This window comes from Schistocerca gregaria, chromosome 8 (genome assembly GCF_023897955.1).
Source record: "Schistocerca gregaria isolate iqSchGreg1 chromosome 8, iqSchGreg1.2, whole genome shotgun sequence".
Classification (NCBI taxonomy): Eukaryota; Metazoa; Arthropoda; class Insecta; order Orthoptera; family Acrididae; genus Schistocerca; species Schistocerca gregaria.
The window spans coordinates 198,750,853-198,776,448 of NC_064927.1; the positions used below are offsets into that span (position 1 = coordinate 198,750,853).

The 25,596-nt window shown below is 44.9% G+C and overlaps 1 protein-coding gene across 2 annotated transcripts in view; it reads left to right on the plus strand.

Annotated features, from left to right (window-relative positions):
* The window catches only part of LOC126283953 (high affinity copper uptake protein 1-like), a 1,096,589-nt gene that overhangs the window by 1,012,997 nt on the left and 57,996 nt on the right, over window positions 1-25,596 (plus strand). The window contains exon 3 of one of the 2 annotated variants that reach the window (XR_007551384.1): window positions 9,875-9,916. The gene's annotated coding sequence lies outside the window, so the exon portion shown is untranslated. The remainder of the gene's footprint in view (window positions 1-9,874; window positions 9,917-25,596) is intronic. The other variant, XR_007551383.1, reaches the window with a different exon arrangement.

Genomic DNA, 25,596 nt, shown 5'->3' on the forward strand with positions numbered 1-25,596 from the left:
AAATTCCGATTCTAATACTGGATCCCCTATCTCTTCTAAATCGACTCCTGTTTCTTCTTCTATCACATCAGACAAATCTTCACCCTCATAGAGGCTTTCAATATATTCTTCCCACCTGTCTGCTCTCTCCTCTGCATTTAACAGTGGAATTCCCGTTGCACCCTTAATGTTATCACCGTTGCTTTTAATGTCACCAAAGGTTGTTTTGACTTTCCTGTATGCTGAGTCTGTCCTTCCGACAATCATATCTTTTTCGATGTCTTCACATTTTTCCTGCCTAGAGAAACACATTCTCACCTTGTATGTCCACACACTACATTTGTAGTGTTTCACCCCAACACACTCATTACTCGTGGAAGACATTCTTACGAAGTCCCGTAAGAGTTCGGGGAATATGTGTGCATCCGCACAGAAGAAGAAGGTCATGGTTGGTGTCGCCAGAACTATATACTTATACGGATATGGCGTCTGTTCTTTCGTGCATGTCCGAAAGAACAGACACCATATCCATGTGTGTCAATAAACACAGCTCTGAAAACCAACAGCTTCCCCAATATAGCGTTACACGAATGAGTACTTGAACACTTTCTAAGAGATCCCCGAGAATCGAAATTGTAGATATCCACTTGAGGAGAAATACATTATTACGAGATTTCCAAATGCTGCTGTTCACGTGAAGGCAGGCTTCCACACGTCTTCGCAAGGATGCCCACAGCCGTTCATTAATCCCAAGCATTGACAACCGTCCACAACGCGTTTCAGGAGTTCATCAACGCTATATACATGTCTGGAGTACATCAGAGATGTTTAAATACCTTACACAAAAAGATCCAAGGGGTTCAAGTCAGGGAAAATGGCTGTCCATGCTATTGGCGAGCCACGGTCGACACACTTTTTGTCGAGGTTTCGAGCTACGCTTTCCCAGTCAGCGACATGAAAATGTGCCGGTGCACGAATATGCATGTACAACGTATACATCTCCGTATATCCTTCAGAATATATTCTTTGAAATGGATTACCACTTAGATTTGCCGCGTGAACAAGGGGATTAATACATAACACATGTAAAATAGGTAAGAAAATTAAACTTTCTTCTACATTCTCTGTAATTCTTCTCGATGTGTTGCTGTGCATTGAATGGCTATAGCCGTTTGTAATCGCTATATTCATTTTCGAAATTAGTGCAGAGTACTGTGTAAGACAGTTAAGAGAAAACAGGAAGATTGTGCGAGTACTCGTTCAGTGAAGTCAGGAGAAGTAAAATCGGTACTACTTTAACGCCATCTCGAATTCAGGCGCTATGGATATGAATCGCCGGCCGCGGTGGTCTAGCGGTTCTAGGCGCTCAGTTCGGAACCGCGGGACTGCTACGGTCGCAGGTTCGAATCCTGCCTCTGGCATGGATGTGTGTGATGTCCTTAGGTTAGTTAGGTTTAAGTAGTTCTAAGTTCTAGGGGACTGATGACCACAGCTGCTAAGTCCCATAGTGCTCAGAGCCATTTGAACCATTTTTTGGATACGAATCACTTGATAGACGGGCAATAACGTGTCAAAGGAATGTGCTCAGTCCGACTGCGTGGTTCAGTGGAAGCTGGCACGGTAGCTTAGCGTGTTCGTTCAGAAGGCTCGCTGTCGTCTATATAAAGAAAAAGAAAAGAAAAACAAAAAGTCTGAGTGAAGTATTCAACGATGAACTTGAACAGGTGTCGTGTGCGTCCGCCCAGATCAAATGCCGAGAACAATAACGATCAAAATGGTAAAAAAGTGGTCAGCGTTGTGGTTCCTATGCGGAGGACCATGGTTCGATTCCTGGCACTGCTAAGGATTTTTCGTAATCAGCCTCGTGATGCCAATAGAGGAGCTACTTGAATGAGAAGCAACAGCTCCTGGATCAAGAAAGACAACCGCCGAGAGATCCGTGTACTGACCACACCACTGTTATCGTTCACTGTGTTCTGGACTCGAAAAAAGTGAAAGGCAGAACTGTGCATGTGAACACTGATATAGTGCCATGCACCGGCTTCATAATAAAGTTAAGTGGTGTAATATTTCTCTTAATAAATTATTGTAAATCGTCACTAATCCGTGTGCCATATAGTATTGTTTAGTTGTTTCGTAGCCTTATTTGGTCCTATGACGAGACTATGTACATGTTACGTACAAGAAAGCCACATGTTAACATGAACTACTTGCTATGGTAAAGGGCTATCTTCCAGCCACCTTGTGTTTGACACCAGAAGTATTTGCTGAGTACGACAAATCCACCTAATAATGAATGTTTAACCATCCGAAACGCGCAATGAAAAAAAAAATCTGTGAATGGTTATGGTAACTTATTGTATCAATTGATACTCACAACAATCTCTGTATAGCCAAACCTAAAATGTTCACATTAACCAAAAAAAATAATTTTACTTAGCACGTGGTGGGTAATTAGTCTGCGCCACGGATGAGCAGCCGGCTTTCAGTCCGGCCTCCAGGAGAAATGCGTGGGATGGAGAGCGAGGCGCAATGAAGTCTGCCCTAGATGCATTTTCCGCTCTGATGTGAAAGGCATTGGATTTGAGCATTTTCGGCCATTTCGTGCTGTGCTAGTGACATACGACTCGTGCCTGTCATCTGCAGTGGTATGAATGTCACATGGAAGTTAAGAGGCCCTCATACATTCAGTGTTATTGTCAATATAATAGTCCTCTGAGGGCGAGTATTGTCGTATTGTCAGTACCAGAAACACTATCGAATAATACAGATATCGACAAAATATTCTCAGTATTCACAACGCGTATTGAGCTCGTAGAGTATTATCAATTTGACAGTCAGTCATTCCATTGTTCGCAGTTTTTCAGTTTGGCTTCTGTATATTACAGCCGATATCGACTTTTAATCTTTTTAACAAACAAATGATCGCTTAATTTATTTAGTGTTACAGAAACAACCAGTGCCTATGCAATAACCCATGAAAAGTATACCTTAAAAAATATTTAAAAATGATTGCAAACAGTATTTGTAGATATTAGCAACTGAATTTCAAACACTCGAATGATCTGCATATCGCCAAAAATCAGGAAGTTAATCGCAATTGCCAGCCGTAATGACCGAGCGGTTCTAGGCGCTACATTCTGGAACCGCGCGACCGCTACGGTCACAGGTTCGAATCCTGCCTCGGGCATGGATGTGTATGATGTCCTTAGGTTAGTTAGTTTAAGTAGTTTTAAGTTAAAGGGGACAGATGACCTCAGCAGTTAAGTCTCATAGTGCTCAGAGCCATTTGAACCATTTATTCGCAATTGCTTATCTATTGGGATTGAGGATCCATCTCATTGCCGTATGTTGTGTTTCTGTTCTTTCTCATATTGCCACTGGTAAATAATTCTTGTTCGTTGTGGACATATTAGAACACTGTAATTGTTGAAATTGAAGGTAATTTATAATGAACTGACTGTAACGAGTAGCGTTCATAGACGTTTATTTTTCCAGTGATTAAATTTCAAAATGCTTGGCGTTTCATCTTCAGATGTTTACTGTTGTTTATGTATCGTGAACATTGTTTCTTCACTAACGGCGTTGCACAGTTTCGCAACAGAAGTTTTTAAGACACCTGTTATAAAAGATCGTAGTCAACAAACAATTCTCTGGCGCGTTAATAAATGTAAACATCCGAAGATGAGGTGAACATGAAATGAACGCAGTCTACTCTCAAAAATGCTTGTTCGGAAACGTAATTTATTGGCGTTACGTGTCGGGAAAGGCCTACCGTTCATGGCGGTGCGTTATCTCATAAATATTAACGACACGGGAGCTGTAGTTTGGACTTCATGTAATTGGAGCGCTGCTGTCGGGTCACGTGACGAGATGGCTCGCAAGCTTGAAGTATTAATAAGTACCGGGTGGTTATAATAAAAGTGCAACTACTTACGGAGGTCCATTGTGGGCTGAAATTATCATACACCAGCAAAACTTGGTAGATATGCTAATGCGTTAATGCGGAGCTGATATATGCTCGAGAAAAATTGTTTCCAATTTTGGACACGAGGTGCAAACCTGGCGCTACACAGTGTCTCGTCGATGTCTCCGGTGCTCATATTGAAAACACTGCAAAATCGGCGGTTAACAATAAAATCAACATCATGCCTTTGTCACTTGTTTGATCTTTTCTGCCCACATCCTGTTTCTATACGCCTTTCTTGCATTTACAGCGCCAAATCTGTACCTGGTCGCTAAAATTTGAACTAATCGTTTTTCAACGTAAATCGATTTCGCTTTAACATATTAGAGTACCTTCCAAGTTCGGCTGTCGTACGATAATTGCAGCTCATACTGGACCTCAGTGAGTAGCTGCGCTTTAATATAATCACACTATGAATTCGGTACTGCACTGCATGTGTTTTCAGAAGTGCGGTGCAATGTTCTTTCGGACATGCGTGCATATCCGAAGGAACAGGCACTGCGGCGACCACAGCTGTTGTGAAATACATTAGACGTATTCGCAGTTGCGAATATGGAGAACCATCAGCTATTTAATGAAATGACGACACGTAAAGTTAGTGACGCACTGTAACGCTTATCGCAAGCGGTCGCCTTACCATTAGGCTATCCAAGCACCTGTCACGACCTGACCCAGACTTCCGTATGTCGTCAACAACATGTCTCACGGAAAGGGGAGACATTTTAACTGAAAGTCACTTACTGAAAGTCACTTACACGGTATCGAAGGTGAAAATGATATTGCAGTGCCTGCTTTTTTTGGAAATACGATGCATTATACAGCTGATGATTGTCCATATTCGCAACTGTTTCATAACGGAGCTGCAACACTGCAATGTCTTATTTATCCGCCGGCACCGGGAAAGCGACATCCAATTAAAATGTCTCCCCTGTATGGAAATATACACTATGTGATCAGGAGTAACCGGACACTTGACTGAAAATGACTTACAACCCCCCCCCCCCCCCTTCCATCGGTAATGCTGGGATTAAATATGCTGTGCCCACCCTTAGCCTTGATGACAGCTTTCTGTCTCGCAGTCACACGTTCAGTCAGGTGCTGGAAGGTTTCTTGGGGAATTGCAGCCCATTCTTCAGGGAGTGCTGCACTAAGGAGAGGTATCGCGACGTCGGTCGGTGAGGCCTGGCACGAAGTCGACGTTCCAAAACATCCCAGAGGTGTTCTGTAGGGTTCAGGTCAGGTTTCTGTGCAGGCCAGTCCATTACAGGGATGGTATTGTCGTGTAACCACTCCGCCACAGGCCGCGTATTATGAACAGGTGCTCCATCGTGTTGAAAGATGCAAGCGTCATCCCCGAATCGCTCTTCAACAGTGAGAAGCAAGAAGGTGCTTAAAACATCAATGAAGGTCTGTGCTGTGATAGTGCCACGCAAAATAACAAGGGGTTCAAGGCCCCCTCCATATAAAACACGACCACCCGATAACACCACCGTCTCCGAATTTTACTTTCGGCACTGCACACGTTGCCAGATGACGATCACCGGGCATTCGCCATGCCCACACCCTGACATCAGATCGCCACAATGTGTGCCGTGATTCTTCACTGTACACAACGCTTTTCCACTTTTCAGTTGTCCAATGTTTACGCTCCTTACACAAATCGAGGCGTCGTTTGGCATTTACCTGCGTGATGTGTGGCTTATGAGCAGCCGCTCGAACATGAAATCCAAGTTTTCTCACCTTCCGCCTAACTGTAATAGTACTTGCAGTGGATCCTGATGCAGATTGGAATTCCTATGTGATGGTCTGGACATATGTCTGCCTATTACACATTACGACCCTCTGCAATTGTCGGTGGTCTATTTCAGTCAACAGACGAGGTCGGCCTGTACGTTTTTGTGCTGTACGTGTCCCTTCACGTTTCCACTTCTCACTATCACATCGGAAAAAGTGGACCTAGGGATGTTTACTAGTGTGGATATCTCGCGTAGAGACGTATGACGCAAGTGACACCCAATCACCTGACCACGTTCGAAGTCGTGAGTTCCGCGGAGCGCCCCATTCTGCTCTCTCACGCGGTCTAATGACTACTGAGGTCGCTGATATCGAGTACCCGTCAGCAGGTGGCAGCACAATGTACGTAATATGAAAAGCGTATGTTTTTGGGGCTGTACGGATACTTTTGATCACATAGCGTACATAATGGATGTACTAGAATAGACATATGATTGACAACACCTGGAAGTTGGGGCTGGCCGTGACACGTGCTCGGATAGCCTAAGGGTAAAGGACCGCTCGCAATTAGCGGGAAATTCGGTTTCAAGTCTCGCCCCGGCGCAGATTTTCATTGTCGTCATTCCATAATATAGCTGATAATTGCCCATACTCGAAACTGCGAATATACACTCCTGGAAATGGAAAAAAGAACACATTGACACCGGTGTGTCAGACCCACCATACTTGCTCCGGACACTGCGAGAGGGCTGTACAAGCAATGATCACACGCACGGCATAGCGGACACACCAGGAACTGCGGTGATGGCCGTCGAATGGCGCTAGCTGCGCAGCATTTGTGCACCGCCGCCGTCAGTGTCAGCCAGTTTGCCGTGGCATACGGAGCTCCATCGCAGTCTTTAACACTGGTAGCATGCCGCGACAGCGTGGACGTCAACCGTATGTGCAGTTGACGGACTTTGAGCGAGGGCGTATAGTGGGCATGCGGGAGGCCGGGTTGACGTACCGCCGAATTACTAAACACGTGGGGCGTGAGGTCTCCGCAGTACATCGATGTTGTCGCCAGTGGTCGGCGGAGCGGCACGTGCCCGTCGACCTGGGACCGGACCGCAGCGACGCACGGATGCACGCCAAGACCGTAGGATCCTACGCAGTGCCGTAGGAGACCGTACCGCCACTTCCCAGCAAATTAGGGACACTGTTGCTCCTGGGGTATCGGCGAGGACCATTCGCAACCGTCTCCATGAAGCTGGGCTACGGTCCCGCACACCGTTAGGCCGTCTTCCGCTCACGCCCCAACATCGTGCAGCCCGCCTCCAGTGGTGTCGCGACAGGCGTGAATGGAGAGACGAATGGAGACGTGTCGTATTCAGCGATGAGAGTCGCTTCTGCCTTGGTGCCAATGATGGTCGTATGCGTGTTTGGCGCCGTGCAGGTGAGCGCCACAATCAGGACTGCATACGACTGAGGCACACAGGGCCAACACCCGGCATCATGGTGTGGGGAGCGATCTCCTACACTGGCCGTACACCTCTGGTGATCGTCGAGGGGACACTGAATAGTGCACGGTACATCCAAACCGTCATCGAACCCATCGTTCTACCATTCCTAGACCGGCAAGGGAACTTGATGTTCCAACAGGACAATGCACGTCCGCATGTATCCCGTGCCACCCAACGTGCTCTACAAGGTGTAAGTCAACTACCCTGGCCAGCAAGATCTCCGGATCTGTCCCCCATTGAGCATGTTTGGGACTGGATGAAGAGTCGTCTCATGCGGTCTGCACGTCCAGCACGAACGCTGGTCCAACTGAGGCGCCAGGTGGAAATGGCATGGCAAGCCGTTCCACAGGACTACATCCAGCATCTCTACGATCGTCTCCATGGGAGAATAGCAGCCTGCATTGCTGCGAAAGGTGGATATACACTGTACTAGTGCCGACATTGTGCATGCTCTGTTGCCTGTGTCTATGTGCCTGTGGTTCTGTCAGTGTGATCATGTGATGTATCTGACCCCAGGAATGTGTCAATAAAGTTTCCCCTTCCTGGGACAATGAATTCACGGTGTTCTTATTTCAATTTCCAGGAGTGTATTTCACTAATAATGCCGCACAGTATGTGAATCAGGGCACTTCGTTACCAAAGGCTGGCCATGTCTGGTCTACGCGGTTATCTCTGACGAATTCGTACACCCTAAAATTCCGTGTCGATCTTGCGTTATGGACTGTGGCAGTAAGGGGAGGGAAGTTGGGAGCCTATGTCCCCCAGTCTCATTCTCCGGAATGTTTCTGCAAGTGAGTTGCTGGGTTCCTTTTTGCAGAATCAAAATCAGGCAGTCGTCGTCATCGAGAAGATTTCGATAATGTTGATCGTGCAAGAGAGAGCGGAGGAAGTGGCTGAAGCGGTGGTGCGCCGATAAGCGGCCTGCGGTAGTTAGACGGCCTCGCCAGACAGCGGGTCCGGCGGTAACCTCGCATTACCTCGCCTAAGCGCTCCTGAATATTCATGCCGTACTGCGTGAGGGTTCTGCACTTTCGCCACCTCTAATGAGCTCACGCGCCGCCAGCGGGTCTCGTGAAACTGTTTTCCAAGGCCGCAGGTGCGAACGCTGAGAGCGGAATGCCTCAAAAGCAAACGGAGTGGGCTTTCACTTATGATCTGATTGGATCCAGTCCCGTTCGCCCAAGTGTCCCATTAGTAAGAGATGATCGTTAGATGAAATCGTAGTCGTTTTGGTGGTAACCTCGAGGCGGTTCTTTGCTGACGTACTTCTGCAATTCTGAAAGGACAAAAAAAGAACTGACAGGTGAAGAACATGGGAGGGACAGTAACATTAATTTTACAACGTATTTACGAGGCTGTCGAGACGACGTTTCATCGGGACATTTATCAGAGTAGGATGTTAATTTAGGCAGTGATTTTATAGCCTTTTGAGACTGAGATGATAGACAGTCGTATTGCAGGGTCAAGGTGTGGTTGTTACTGACGCAAGGTTCCGTGTTACATGGAGTTTCCACGAGCTTCATAAGCTAGACGGTCAGCTCTGTTCTGTTGGCTTGATCTGATAAGTTGGGTTTCCCTAATCCGCCTAAAGTTCAAAAAATGGCTCTAAGCACTATGGGACTCAACTTCTGAGGTCATTAGTCCCCTAGAACTTAGAACTAGTTAAACCTAACTAACCTAAGGACATCACACACATCCGTGCCCGAGGCAGGATTCGAACCTGCGACCGTAGCGGTCTCGGGGTTCCAGACTGCAGCGCCAAGAACCGCACAGCCATTTCGGCCGGCTCCGTCTAAAGTGAGTTGGAGGGGATATTCACAAAGCAACCTGAAGGTTGTCATTTTACTCTGCAAGGTACGTCGTACCGAAATACAGGGTGTATCATAATTAATGGCGTAAACGCATACAGTTGAAAGTACACGATATTAGAAGCAAAAAAGTCTCAGTAAACATAGTGTCGGCCGTTGTGGCCGAGCGGTTCTAGGCGCTTCAGTCTGCTGCTACGGTCGCAGGTTCGAATCCTGGCTCGGGCAGGGATGTATGTGATGTTCTTAGGTTAGTTACGTTTAAGTAGTTCTAAGTCTAGGGGACTGAAGACCTCAGATGTTAAGTCCCATAGTGCTCAGAGCCATTTGAACCATTTATGGAACCCCTGGGCCACAGTGTTTGCAATTGGTCTGAAGAACATTCGGGGCAATTCACTAGAATGATTTGGTCTCCCAGATCACCCGACATGAATCCCATCAAACGTTTATGGATCATAATCGAATGGGCAGTTCGTGCACAAAATCCCTGCACCGGCAGTACTTTCGCAGTTATGGATGGCTGTAGAGGCGGCATGGCTCAGTATATCTCCAGGAGTCCATGCCACGCCGTGTTGCTGCACTACAGCGGGAATAAGGGGGTCCCACACTGTATTAGGAGGAATCAGTATAAACTGGTTCTTAATAAAGAATTATTTATTACCAGCTCTTGGCCGTCGCAGTGCGTCATTTTTGAGAACGTAGTGTTGTAACATGTTGTTAGAAGTTGGCTGCCGACCCACGGTGGTGTGGCTGATGGTGGGCGGATGAGAGGACTGGATTGGTCCCGTCTGGGCTCACGCCGGCCTTAACTGCCTGTTCTGTTGTGACGTCGTCTTCTAGTGCCTACCTGTTCTGTTCTTTTGTGACGCCGGCTCCTTCTGTTGCAGGCCCCGCGACCCATCTGCCGCCTGCGCTGCCGTCCCTGGTGAGTGAGTACTCTATATCGTACCTGAATTTGAGCACTCCAGACAAGTAGTTAATCACTCTCTAAGGAACGACAAGCTAATACCGTGCATGTTGCTACATCTCACCTGATGTTTTTAAAAAAATCAGACTTTTCTATGGGGTTGGGATCGGCTAATCTAACGGGCCTCGAGGAGCCATAGGGTATTTGAGTGCTCATTAGAATAGTTACACATGCATGCAGCCGTTTGAGGACACGGTTGACTGTTGTCATCTTGTAAGACAGGAATGTCTACTGCAAATTCATCATTAAGAAGTAGGAGAAAGGGCAACACATGGTCACTGTGCATGTTGAATTAATAACATCCTTTTTAGACGAGTCAGAAACACGGGCTATAGATGGCAGGGGTGAACGATGGCTGCAGAGATGCGTAAGGCCGAATAGATGTACAACTGTTAAGCAGCTGACCGCCCAGACGAATCAATGGGCTACCAACAATGTCTCCTCCACGATCGATGAGCGAACGTTGCTGAATATGGGCCACCGTAGCAGGCGCCTGGTTCATGCACCACCACTGACTGCTGTTCATCGGCCACAAAGGCTAGAATTTGCAGGCCGATACTGTATCTTGACGTCCACTGACTGGCCTTTTCTCATGGATCACGTTTTGTGCTCCATCGGGCCTGAAACATCTGTAAGCTATCGAGGAGGGAGAACTGTGCCCTCTGCAATGTTTTCATGGCATTCACTGGCCGATTGTGACATTCTGGAAGGCCAAATCGATCATCAAACGTGTCCATCTATTCTTGGGGACCATGTCCATCCCTACATGCAGTTTGTTTTCCCCGCAGCACGATGGCATCTACCAGCAGGACAATGCAACATGTCAAACAACTCGCAGTATACGTGGAAGGCACTAAGAGTAGCAAGATGAGTTTATCGTACTCCTTTGGCAGCCAGAATTCCCGTATTTAATAAGCTCAGTTGTGAATCTTTCGGACCATCCGATCGGGCTGTTCGCGCCATGGATCCTCAAACGAGAAATCTAACGCAGCTTGCCACTGTGCTGGAATCGGGATGGCTCTACATATCTGTCGGTACCTTCCAGAACCTCACTGACACTATTCCTGCACATCTCGCAGCGGTCCGCGCTGCAGAAGTTGGTTATTCAGGTTCTTTCTTGGGAGGTGTTCACATAAAAGTGACTGAATAGTGTAGTAACCACGAGTGATTTTCCCAGGTTTCGGAGAAATTACAGACTTTCATATCATGATTCAAGTCGTGAGAGGGAAAACACCCCGAAAATGTCAAAGAGGTACCTCCGGTCTGAACTACACCATACATACACTGCCAGTCAAACGCGTCATTGCACAGTCGGCGCAGCCTTCGCCTCACATCAGCTGAAAAGAGGCGAAACCGCGACTCGTTGGACCACACTACACGTCTCCAGTCAGATACTGTCCCGTTTCTGTTCGGTGGCCCAAAGAAGACGTGCATGTACCACTGTTAGCAATGGCCGTTTACGACAAAATAAAATGTTGATTTTAAATGCTGATAACTGAGTCCCAATAGTTCAATGCGTCAGCAAGTTTGAACAAACTAGGGTACCCACAACCCCTCCTCATCCGCCCCCTCTCAGACTTCTATGATTATCACCACACACTGCTCAAAAATGGTTCAAATGGCTCTGAGCACTATGGGACTTAACATCTGAGGTCATCAGTCCCCTAGAACTTAGAACTACTTAAACCTAACTAACCTAAGGACATGACACATATCCATTCCCGAGGCAGGATTCGAACCTGCAACCGTAGCAGGAGCGCTGTTCCCGACTGAAGCGCCTAGAATCGCTCGACCGCAGCGGCCTGTCCCTTTTACGACATACCCCACGCCAAATGGAAACTGGATACAGCTCCCTTCCCATTCTTCTCTTGGAAACTACAAGGACCGTTCAATAATTAAGGCAACACATTTTTTCTCGGCCAATTTTCGCTCAAAAAATGCGGAATTAATAGGGTGACATCATGGAGTTTTCCCGTTTCAGTCCCTATAATTCCAGAAAACTACAATAGGAGGCGGCGCTATGCGTAGCCTTCCAAATGGCATCTGTAACGAAGGTGAGTTCCAAGCAGAGATCTGTCATTGAGTTTCTTTTGGCGAAAAATCAGAACGTTGTAGATATTTATAGCCGCTTGAAGAATGTCTACAGATGTTTGGCAGTAAGAAGAGTTGTTGGTCGAGGCGCCTCTCATTAACGGAAAAAGGTCGCGCGAATCTGCCCGATCTCCCGCGTACCAGCCGTCGGCAGACAGCTGTGACTCCTTCAAAGACAGAACGTGCGGACACTCTCATTCGATTTGATCGACGGATCACAACCAAACACCTCGCTGCATAACTGGACATCTCTGTTGTTAGTACTGATGCACTCGTCCATGAGTTGAGGTACTCAAAGCTGTGTGACCGCTGGCTTCCTCGCCACCTAACAGAAGACCATAGAAAGCAACGAAGGACCGTCTGTGCGAAGTCGCTTGCGCGTTACGAGGCTGATCGTGACAATTTTTCTGTCGAACATCGTCACAGGTGATGGAATATGCGCTCGTCACTTCGAACTGGAAACAAAACGGCAATCCGTGAAAGCGCCTCACCACCTCTCCTCGGAAGTAAATGTTCAATCTCCCCCAAAGCAAGTAACGTCAAGGGGACGATCTTCAGGGACTCGGAAGGGATTGTTCTGTTTGTTGCCCTCCCTCATGGTGCAAAGATTAACTCGGAAGTGTGTTGTGCACCCCTCAGGAAATTCAAGATTCGACATTAACGTGTTCGTTGCCACAAAAATGCAATGGAACTTCTCCGTGACAACGCAAGGCCTGAACAACCCTGTGCAGCCGAGAGAAGCTCACAAAACTTGATTGGACGGTTCTCCCTCAGCCACCCATCCGGATTTCGCACCTTCGGACTTCTATGTGTTTCGCTCAATGGAGGATGCATTCCGCGGGAAGCGGTACGCGGAAGTGGGGAGGTTACTGCTACAGCAAGACGCTGGCTCCGGCGTCTACCATTACAGCGGTACCACGCGCGGACATCGATTGTCCAGTTACATGTCGTGTTGTTACTGGTTGTTCTTTTGGGTGACGTGGTTGGTAGCAATGATTTACTTAAGGTGGACTGAGTTTTTGGCAAATATTTTTTTATTTATTTTATGATTATTGACGTGTTAATTTTTGTTTGCATCGCGATTTCAATTTTGTTTCTCGATGGGAAATTTATTTTCGACTTTGTATTTCGTTATTTTCATATGCAGGGCTATGTTTTTTCTATCGATGCATGTGTTTCATTTATATAGACCTGACGAATATTTCGATGTTGTTTCTCTCGGTTCCGTTTTCTGTTTTCGCTATCGTTGTCTTCTTTGAACTAAGTATCCCAAGGGAAGAATTATATTCCAGTTATGTGATTTTTGTGTATGTAATTTCTTGACATCTTGCTTCTTATTGTGAGGGATATGTCTAGTGTCACTATCTTCGTTTCAGCTATATAAGCCAAGCTGATTATTCGTTTTCAGTTTTGTACATTGTGTATATTTACGTTCTGTTTATTCCAGATGTACTCGCGTATCCTATTTTTCGATGTATTGGTTGCTGTGGAATGGCCTTATTTTCATTAACATTTTTTTAAAATTTGTCCGTTCACAAACCCTTTCACTCCCACCGTTGATTTCATTGTCTTCGCCGACTGAAATACTTTACTTGTCCTTTACTTTTATGAACGATGATCTGACTTGTCGTCGCCAGCTTGAAGAATGTAATTGTCCTGGTACTAAATTAGACTACCGCTATCAGTAGATGGCAGACGGCATTTCCTGATTTAGGCGATTAACCAAGCAGAAAAAACCAACAAATTGTTAAAGATCTATTTCTCGATCTTAAAAATAAATCAAATTAATTACATACCTCTGATGATTGTTTAGCTGAATAAAGCAAAACGCGTCTGGTGAAAAAAACACGCGTTTTGTTGTAGTTTTAACGACAGAACAATGACACCCTGAGGAATTGTAAAGCAACTACAGAAAATATGGCCACACAAATGAAGAAGTGGTCTCTTAGTAACTAAGGCTAACGATCGCCTTTCCGCGTAATATGACGTCAGTGGTCAAAGCGGACGGGTGCAATCGGATCTTACTGTATTCCCAAATATTAGAGGACTCAGGAGAGCGAAGTCTCAGATCATTAATTCTAAAACTCAATTATTCATGACTGGAATATTTTCTAGCTGTCATAATGTGATGCGGCCTTTTTTTGCAAACATTTTAGTCATTTGTACGTGTGTATATGAAGATAACATTACTGTTGTTGTTGTCTTCAGTCCTGAGACTGGTTTGATGCAGCTCTCCATGCTACTCTATCCAGTGCAAGCTTCTTCATCTCCCAGTACCTACTGCAACCTACATCCTTCTGAATCTGTTTAGTGTATTCATCAATTGGTCTCCCTCTACGATTTTTACCCTCCACGCCGCCCTCCAATGCTAAATTTGTGATCCCTTGATGCCTCAAAACATGTCCTACCAACCGATCCCTTCTTCTAGTCAAGTTGTGCCACAAACTTCTCTTCTCCCCAATCCTATTCAATACCTCCTCATTAGTTACGTTATCTATCCACTTAACTTCAGCATTCTTCTGTAGCACCACATTTCGAAAGCTTATATTCTCTTCTTGTCCAAACTAGTTATCGTCCATGTTTCACTTCCATACATGGCTACACTCCAAACAAATACTTTCAGAAACGACTTCCTGATACATAAATCTATATTCGATGTTAACAACTTTCTCTTCTTCAGAAACGCTTTCCTTGCCATTGCCAGTCTACATTTTATATCCTCTCTACTTCGACCATCATCAGTTATTTTACTTCCTAAATAGCAAAACTCCTTTACTACTTTAAGTGTCTCATTTCCTAATCTAATTCCCTCAGCATCACCGGATTTAATTTGACTGCATTCCATTATCCTCGTTTTGCTTTTGTTGATGTTCATCTTATATCCTCCTTTCAAGACACTGTCCATTCCGTTCAACTGCTCTTCCAAGTCCTTTGCCGTCTCTGACAGAATTACAATGTCATCGGCGAACCTCAAAGTTTTTACTTCTTCTCCATGAATTTTAATACCTACTCCAAATTTTTCTTTTGTTTCCTTTACTGCTTGCTCAATATACAGATTGAATAACATCGGGGAGAGGCTACAACCCTGTCTCACTCCTTTCCCAACCACTGCTTCCCTTTCATGCCCCTCGACTCTTATGACTGCCATCTGGTTTCTGTACAAATTGTAAATAGCCTTTCGCTCCCTGTATTTTACCCCTGCCACCTTTAGAATTTGAAAGAGAGTATTCCATTCAACATTGTCAAAAGCTTTTTCTAAGTCTATAAATGCTAGAAACTTAGGTTTGCCTTTTCTTAATCTTTCTTCTAAGATAAGTCGTAAGGTCAGTATTGCCTCACGTGTTCCAACATTTCTACGGAATCCAAACTGATCCTCCCCGAGGTCAGCATGTACCAGTTTTTCCATTCGTCTGTAAAGAATTCGTGTTAGGATTTTGCAGCTGTGACTTATTAAACTGATAGTTCGGTAATTTTCACATCTGTCAACACCCGCTTTCTTTGGGATTGGAATTATTATATTCTTCTTGAAGTCTGAGGGTATTTCGCCTGTCTCATACATCTTGCTCACCAGCTGGTAGAGTTTTGTCATGACTGGCTCTCCCAAGGCCGTCAGTAGTTCTAATGGAATGTTGTCTACTCCGGGGGCCTTGTTTCGACTCAGGTCTTTCAGTGCTCTGTCAAACTCTTCACGCAATATCTTATCTCCCATTTCGTCTTCATCTACATCCTCTTCCATTTCCATAATATTGTCCGCAAGTACATCGCCCTTGTATAAACCTTCTATATACTCTTTCCACCTTTCTGCCTTCCTTTCTTTGCTTAGAACTGGGTTGCCATCTGAGCTCTTGATATTCATACACGTGGTTCTCTTCTCTCCAAAGGTCTCTTTAATTTTCCTGTAGGCAGTATCTATCTTACCCCTAGTGAGATAAGCTTCTACATCCTTACATTTGTCCTCTAGTCATCCCTGCTTATCCATTTTGCACTTCCTGTTGATCTCATTTTTGAGACGTTTGTATTCCTTTTTGCCTGCTTCATTTACTGCATTTTTATATTTTCTCCTTTCATCAATTAAATTCAATATTTCTTCTGTTACCCAAGGATTTCTAGCAGCCATCGTCTTTTTACCTACTTTATCCTCTGCTGCCTTCACTTCATCCCTCAGAGCCACCCATTCTTCTTCTACTGTGTTTCTTTCCCCCATTCCTGTCAATTGTTCCCTTATGCTCTCCTTGAAACTCTATACAACCTCTGGTTCTTTCAGCTTATCCAGATCCCATGTCCTTAAATTCCCACCTTTTTGCAGTTTCTTCAGTTTTAACCTACAGGTCATAACCAATAGATTGTGGTCAGAGTCCACATCTGCCCCTGGAAATGTCCTACAATTTAAAACCTGATTCCTAAATCTGTGCCTTACCATTAATAATCCATTTGATACCTTTTAGTATCCCCAGGATTCTTCCTTGTATACAACCATCTTTTATGATTCTTGAACCAAGTGTTACCTATGATTAAGTTATGCTCTGTGCAAAATTCTACCAGACGGCTTCCTCTTTCATTTCTTAGCCCCAATCCATAATCACCCACTATGTTTCCTTCTCTCCCTTTTCCTACTGACGAATTCCAGTCACCCATGACTATTAAATTTTCGTCTCCCTTCACTACCTGAATAATGTCTTTTATCTCATCATCAATTTCTTCATCATCTGCAAAGCTAGTTGGCATATAAACTTGTACTACTGTAGTAGGCATGGGCTTTGTGTCTATCTTGGCCACAATAATGCGTTCACTATGATGTTTGTAGTAGCTTACCCGCACTCCTATTTTTTTATTCATTATTGAACCTACTCCTGCATTTCCCGTATTTGATTTTGTATTTATAACCCTGTATTCACCTGACCAAAAGTCGTGTTCCTCCTGCCACCGAACTTCACTAATTCTCAGTATATCTAACTTTAACCTATCCATTTCCCTTTTTAAATTTTCTAACCTACCTGCCCGATTAAGGGATCTGACATTCCACGCTCCGATCCGTAGAACGCCAGTTTTCTTTCTCCTGATAACGACGTCCTCCTGAGTAGTCCCCGCCCGGAGATCCGAATGGGGGACTATTTTACCTCCGGAATATTTTACCCAAGAGGACGCCATCATCATTTAATCATACAGTAAAGCTGCATGTCCTCGGGAAAAAATACGGCCGTAGTTTCCCCTTGCTTTCAGCCGTTCGCAGTACCAGCACAGCAAGGCCATTTTGGTTAATGTTGCAAGGGCAGATCAGTCAATCATCCAGACTGTTGCCCCTGCAACTACTGAAAAGGCTGCTGCCCCTCTTCAGGAACCACACGTTTGTCTGGCCTCTCAACAGATACCCCTCCGTTGTGGTTGCACCTACGGTACGGCTATCTGTATCGCTGAGGCACGCAAGCCTCCCCACCAACGGCAAGGTCCATGGTTCATGGGGGGATAACATTACTATGGCTGACTAATATTTTTGTCTCGTAAGCTCATGTTTGGCGAACTGCGCCAGTGCCGCACCCCTTACAAATGTTGCATAAAAGCTGTTCTCCTGACGTTTGAAGCAGATTTACTCTGTTCCCGATTATGTAGCTAACAGTATCGTGGGAGCCTGTGCCCATAACGGAAAACCAAACACTCACGCTGATCGTTGTCATGGTGAATGCAAGGATAGTGGGCAAACGTGAGCGTTCATTGCTTGCCTTCAGTCAACTTAGCGAGTTCACTCTTGCTCCCACATGGCCGCAGTGGGCGACGAAAAGAGATCCCGGTGGACGTACCTTAAACCGGACTCTGACAATGTTATGATGACGTCACTGCCTGACACGACAGCCGTTGCCGCGGATACGAACAAACAGTTCAGATGTCGCCATTTAGCGCAGTGTTGATAGTGGTCATTTCTTTTCCGAAGCTGTATGGCAAAGAATTTGAACAGTTATTTCCATCGCCTTTGTCGATGTCTAAGGTTATAGAAGATGAAACATTAGGCAGAAAATATCGCCGGAGATCACTCTTTACGGCGTCAGAAACCACAACATCTCTACGAATCTTTGTCGTTCCTGTCGTTGTAAACGGACGGTGACGGCTCATGGTAAGTAACGACATTTTGTAACAGTTATTAGTATTGCGATGATTTTATTGGTGCATTCCAGTTTGTGATGGAATCCGTTGCCTTTAATCAATAACGCAATCAGGTGTCGATTGTGATGCCTGTCAATCGCGCGTGTTGAGAACTTCGTTGTTCTTTAAACATTGCTTTTGATGGTAATACACCCACAATAAGTTATACGTACTGACTGTGTTTGTAATGAAGTAATTTAAATCATTTTTTGTTAATGATAAGACGTGACTACAGTTTGGTGTATTCGATAACGTCCTAGTCCAGTGTTTCCCAAAATGTGTTCTGTGGAACGTTGGTGTTCTGCGGGAAGTGAATAAGTGACGCGGGGAAAGCTATTAATAACGTGTCAGTTTTTTTCGACCTCCTTAAGCTACTAATGAATTTTTTTAAACTACATGATGATTTCTGTGGTATTAGTTATAACTTAAAATTGAAGCAGTCACTGAATAAGTTTTTTTCATTTTTGGGTTTTATACTCCAATCGATAAAAACACAACATTTATGGGATCTCTTTGTTCTCCATCTGTCTGTCTGTCTATCCAACTGTTAGAAGCCATTTTTCTCAGAACGGGTAGACGTATCGAGTTGAAATTTACGGCGCACATTCACTCGTCAGAACCTGCAGCGTACTTCCGGTTGACCTACAATAATTAAATTTGAAAGAAGTGGGTAAACAATTCACGTAAAGAAAAAAATCGGAAAATTGTTAATTTGTAATTATATCACACGGAAAAGGGTCTTTTTTCCATTGGTTATCCGATTTCAGATTCAAAATTAAAACATTCTCGAAAGTCTCGGAACTCCCGGGACCGATACCTTACAAGTATCAATGTCGATAACAAGCAAAAATCACCGAGGTTCTCCGATTCCGGTATGGATGAACTGTCTGTTTACACAGTTAAGTTTGCACGGAACCCTCAGAACGCGAGACCTACTCGCAATTGCCGATTTTCTTAAAACTTTATTAAACTTGAAAATAAATCCATCAAAATACGAGTATTCCCCCAAGCGTTCCGTCACCAACAAACCACCTAGTGTGTAGTCGAACTACACTACTGGCCATTAAAACTGCTACACCACGAAGATGGCGTGCTACAGACGCGAAATTTAACCGACAGGAAGACGATGTTGTGATATGCAAATGATTAACTTTTCAGAGCATTCACAACCGATTTACCATACACAAACAGCAGTTGATGGGCGTTGTCTGGAGAAACGTTGTTGTGCTGCCCCGTGTAAGGAAGAGAAATGCGTACCATCACGTTTTCGACTTTTATAAAGGTCGGATTGTAGTCTATCGCGATTGCGGTTTATCGTATCACGACACTGCTGCTCGCGTTGGTCGAGATCCAATGACTGTTAGCAGAATATGGAATCGGTGGGTTCAGGAGGGTAATGCGGAACGCCGTGCTGGATCCCTACGGCCTCGTATCACTATCGTATCGAGATGACAGGCATCTTATCCGCATGGCTGTAATGGATCGTGCAGCCACGTCTCGATCCCTGAGTCAACAGATGGACACGTTCGCAAGTCAACAGATGGACACGTTCGCAAGACAACAACCATCTGCACGAACAGTTCGACGACGTTTGCAGCAGCATGGATTATCAACTCGAAGACCATGGCTGCGGTTACCCTTGACGCTGCATCACAGACAGGAGCGCCTGTGATGGTTCACTCAACGACGAACCTGGGTGCACGAATGGCAAAACATAATTTTTTAGGATGAATTCGGGTTCTGTTTACAGCATCATGATGGTCGCATCCGTGTTTGGCGACATGGCGGTGAACGCACATTGGAAGCGTGTATTCGTCATCGCCATACTGGCGTATCACCCGACGTGATGGTATGGAGTGCCTTTAGTTACACGTCTCGGTCACCTCTTGTTCGCATTGACGGCACTTTGAACAGTGGACGTTACATTTCAGATGTGTTTCGACCCTTGGCACTGCCCTTCATTCGATCCCAGCGAAACCCTACATTTCAGCAGGATAACGCACGACCGCATGTTGCAGGTCCCTTACGGGCCAATCTGGTTATAGAAAATGTTCGACTGCTTCCCTTGCCAGCAAATTCTCCAGATCTCTGAACAATAGAAAAAGTCTGGTCAATGGTGGCCGAGCAACTGGTTCGTCACAATACCTGTCACTACTCTTGATGAACTGTGGTATAGTGTTGAAGGTACATGGGCAGCTGTACCTGTACACGCCATCCAAGCTCTGTTTGACTCAATGCCCAGGCGTATCGACGCCGTTAATTACAGCTAGAGGTCGTTATTCTGGGTACTGATTTCTCAGGATCTATGCACCCAAATTGCGTGAAAATGTAATCACATGTCAGGTCAAGTATAATATATTTGTCCATTGAATACCCGTTTATCGTGTGCATTTCTTCCTGGTGTAGCGATTTAAATACCAGTAGTGTAAATTTTGTCATTTGTAGGGTTCCCTACTTGAATCGATAAAAACAGAGCATTTATGGGATCTCTTTGTTGTCCGTCTGTCTGTGTGTCTATCCAGCTGTTAGAAACCATCTTTCTGAGGAACGGGTAGACGTATCGAGTTGAAATTTACGGCGTACACTGAGGTCTGCAGTCCTTGGCGGTGTAAAACATTCAAGCGTCTAAGTCAATGCAATCAAAAAGATGCGGCCGTTTCTGTCGCATACTTTGATACTCAGAAACTCACTAATCATAACCTACAGCGTACTTCCGGTTGACCTACAGTAATTAAATTTCGAAGAAGTGGGTACACTATGCAAGTAAAGGAGAAAATTGGAAAATTGTTAATTTGTAATTACATCACACGAATAAAGTGTTTCTTTTGTCATTTGTTAACCGATTTCAGATTTAAACTTAAAACATTCTCGAAAGTCTCTTAACTCCCAGGGCCGATATCTTGGCCATATCAATGTCGATCACAGGCAAAAATCACCGAGATTCTCCGTTTGCGGTATGAATGAACTGTCTATTTACACAGTTAAGTTTGCACGGAACCCTCAAATCGCGAGAGCTACTCGCACGTGTTCATTTTCTTAAAAGTTTATTAAACTTGAAAATAAATCCATCAAAATACCAGTATTCTCAAAGCGTTCCGTCACCAACCCACGTCCTAGTGTGTAGTCGAACTATATAGAACAGCAGGAGATAACGATACAGGAAATATACTGATAATAATTTTTAGCTTGTGGAAACAGAGTCTGTGCATATAAACATATGTAGTAAATAGTTGGGCAACGAACTTCAATAGCAGACGGCAGTACACGCATTCACATGTCTGCATCGTCACTGATGGTTTGACTGCTACCGCCATATCCCGTGGAAGCCAAGACGAGTGTCTCGTGTAACATAACAATAATGCCCCAGCTGACTGCGTGGGTGACGCAGTGTATGTTTCTAGCAGCCGTTCGCCTGGATGACGGGGTATCCCGATTTTTGCTACCAGGTTTTCCTAAATAAACCTGAGCGAATTCTTTGACCGAAACAGACCGAGCCTATGTTGTGTCTCCAATGACCACGACGGGACGTTAAACTCGTTTTCTTTCTTTCCTGCAGCTATTATCTACCAAGTATTCATTTAAGCAGTATAAGTGGTGACTATGCAAAGATTTTGCATACATAATACGTTTTTACTCTCTTGATTCCTATAGAATTTACACTGCGTGGCATGCACTCGGCAAGTCTTTGGCATGTTTCCGTTGATAGGTGGCACCAGATGTCTACTGGTGGGTCATGAAATGCCCATAAATTACAGGCTGGTGGATTATGGTAGCCGAGTTGGCGTCTGCTTGTATCCCAGACGAGTTTGATCGCGTTCAGATCAGGCTGATTTGCTGACCGAGACGTCAGCTTGAGTTCTCTTTCATACTCCAAAAACAACACAGCACATTTTTGGGCTTGTGACACCGACTGTTATACAGTTGGAAGAAGCCATAGCCAACGGGGAAAACCCCAAGAAACAAGTAATGCAGATGGTGTGTAATAATGTTCACGTAGTCTGCATGGTCATTGAGGTTCGACTGCTTCCGCATCGCCCACGGAAGCCAAGACTAGTGTCTCGTATAACATAATAATAATGCCCCCAACGGACTGCGCTGGTGACGCAGTATATGTTTCCATCAGCCGTTCGCCTTTATGACGGGGTATCCCGATTCATCCTAACAGGCGACCCGTTTCCAGTATCCGTCTACATCTACGTGATTACTCTGCTATTCACAATAAAGTGCCTGGCAGAGGATTAAATGAACCACCTTCAAGCTGTCTGTCTACCGTTACACTCTCGAATGGGACGCTGGAAAAACGAGCACTTAAATTTTTCTATGCTAGCCCCGATTTCTCTTATTTTGTCGTCATGATGATTTGTCCCTTTGTAGATGGTTGCCAACAGAATGTTTTCGCAATCGGAGGAGAAAACTGGTGGTTAAAATTTCGTCGCAACGAAAAAAGCCTCTGTTTTAATGATTGCAATACCAATTCACGTGTCATGTCTGTGACACTATCTCCCCTATTTCGAGATAATACAAAACGAGCTGCCCTTCTGCGTACTTTTTCGATGTCATCCGTCAATCCCACCTGATGCGGATCCCATGTCGTTAATGTAGGTCAGGAACGATAGAGGGCCTGTAACATTTCCTTGGGGAAAGCCGGGTGTTACTTCTATTTTACTCAATGGCTTTCCGTCTATTACTACGAACTGTGGCGTTTTTGACAGGAAATCACGAATCCAGTCGCACAACTGAGGCGATACTCCGTGGGCACGCAGTTTGGTCAGAAGACGATTGTGAGGAACAGTGTCGAATGCCTTCTGGAAATCTGAAAATATGGAATCAATTTGACATCCCCTGTCGATAGCACTTATTAATTCATGAGCATAAAGAGCTAGTTGTGTTTCAGAAGAACGATATTTTCTGAATCCGTGAATGTGTCAATAAATAGTCACATCACTATAATCCCGTTGCAATCGGAATTTCCCATAGGAACTTACCACAACTTTCCAATAGAATTTGCAAATTAGAGCATGTAGAGCGGAAACAGTGGTAATGGACACTCATGCTCCAATGATATACGTAGGGAACCGTAGGAAATCACTGCTAATCAAAATTTAAAGGCCAGAGACAGTGGTGAAACACTCCACATAGTGAAAGACGTCACTCAGCAAAGCCGCATTATAATAGAATCCACGTCTAAGAAGTTGGCTCCCTATCAAACGCAGTACGACAATGCAGTCCACATTAAAAGAGGAGTGCAGTTACCACACACATCTTCGCCAGTTGGGTTGAACTGTAGTTCATGTCGGTCGCCTCCAAACAATACTGAACCGAATTTTTTTAACCACTTGAGTCGAACATAAATTGGGAAAAAAACAGAGCAGCAAGCGAACGCTTGTTAAGCGGGAAGACTGGATGAGAAAGACTGTTTGGAAACTTTCCAATATAACCTTGCTTATACAGTGATGAAGGATTTATGAACTACTGCAGTTACAAAATAGCCGGATTTAAAGTGGTTGAAATATCCCTGGTGAATTTCTTACTCAGGTGATATCCAAATGACTAGGCGACGTTCGGGGTCACTGAGCTCTCCCGACGGACCCATTCCGCCGTCACAGCTTCTCTACTGGCAACGCAGTACTCCCAGTCTCTTATTATACTGCCGCGTCCACCTCTCGTGACATCTTGTGGTCAATTCCGCACAACATAAGGCTGTAAGGATTATTTTTATGAGATAGAATTTTTAGTGTCGTCCTAGCTCTAAGGATCCTTCATTCTGTGAACATATACAAAGGATTGTAAACGTGTGTCCACGGGTTTTTGAAGCCGTTCTTGTCTTGCAGCGTGTTTCGTAACGACGCATTAGGCTATTCTCATCCGCCTGGAAGCGCTTACGTCAGCCGCTCGGTCACAGGTCTGCTTTCGTTTACTAGGCGCACACTGCGTTTGTAGGTCGCTCCGAGCAGGTTTTCACCCGGTCGCCCACGCACGCCTTTCTGATTGAATAACAAAAACAGCTGGAAGACTCGGACCTGTTTGCATTCGAATTATGTAGGCGCACCTACCTATATAATATATGCACCTGACGGCATATCGATCTTTCACTGCACATGCACAATAATGTCCGACCATGTCGCGGGAATACAGCAGTGCTGCGAGCGAAGAGGAATAATGGAAAGGTACTCTAATGTGTAGTGTGAGGCGTAAGGGTTGCATGGGAGTTGTGCTCGGATAGCCGAAACGATTAAGCAGACCATTGCCGTAAAACGGGAACTCCAGTTTCGAATCCAGCACAAACTTTCATCAGTCGTCAATGTGTTGTTTCAATGCTCCAACGCAGCAAAAGTCGGAAATTTCTTTCGTCAAGTATACATTCGAATTTCATCTACATCTACATCTACATGGATACTCTGCAAATCACATTCAAGTGCCTGGCAGGGGGTTCATCGAACCATCTTCGCAATTCTCTAATATTCCAATCTCGTATAGCGCGCGGGAAGAATGAACTATATCTTTCAGTACGAGCTCTGATTTCCCTTATTTTATCGTGGTGATTGTTCCTACCTACGTGGGTCGGTTTCAACAAAATATTTTCGCATTCCGAGGAGAAAGTTCGTGATTGGAATTTCGTGAGAAGATTCCGTCGCAACGAAAAACGCCTTTCTTTTAATAATGTCCAGCCCAAATCCTGTATCATTTCTGTGACACTCTCGCCCATATATCGCGATAATGCAAAACGTGCTGCCTTTCTTTGAACTCCGTCAGTCCTATCTGGTAAGGATCCCACACCGCGTAGCAGTATTCTATAAGAGGACGGACAAGCGTAGTGTAGGCAGTCTCCTTAGTAGGTATGTTACATTTTCTAAGTGTGCTGCCAATAAAACGCAGTCTTTGGTTAGTCTTTCCAATACATTTTCCATGCGTTCCTTCCAATTTACACTACTGGCCATTAAAATTGTTGCACCAAGGAGAAATATAGATAATAAACGGGTATTCATTGGACAAATATATTATACTAGAACTAACATGTGATTACATTTTCACGCAATTTGGGTGCATGGGTCCTGAGTAATCAGTACCCAGAACAGCCACCTCTGGTCGCAATAAAAGCCTTGATACGCCTGGGCACAGAGTCAAACAGAGCTTGGATGGCGTGTACAGGTACAGCTGCCCATACAGCTTCAACACGATACCACAGTTCATCAAGAGTGGTGACTGGCGTATTGTGACGAGCCAGTTGCTCGTCCACCATTGACCTGACGTTTTCAATTGGTGAGAGATCTGGAGAATGTGCTGGCCAGGGCAGAAGTCGAACATTTTCTGCATCCCGAAAGGCCCGTACAGGACCTACAACATGCGGTCGTGCATTATCCTGCTGAAATGTAGGATTCCGCAGGGATCGAATGAAGGGTAGAGCTACGGATCGTA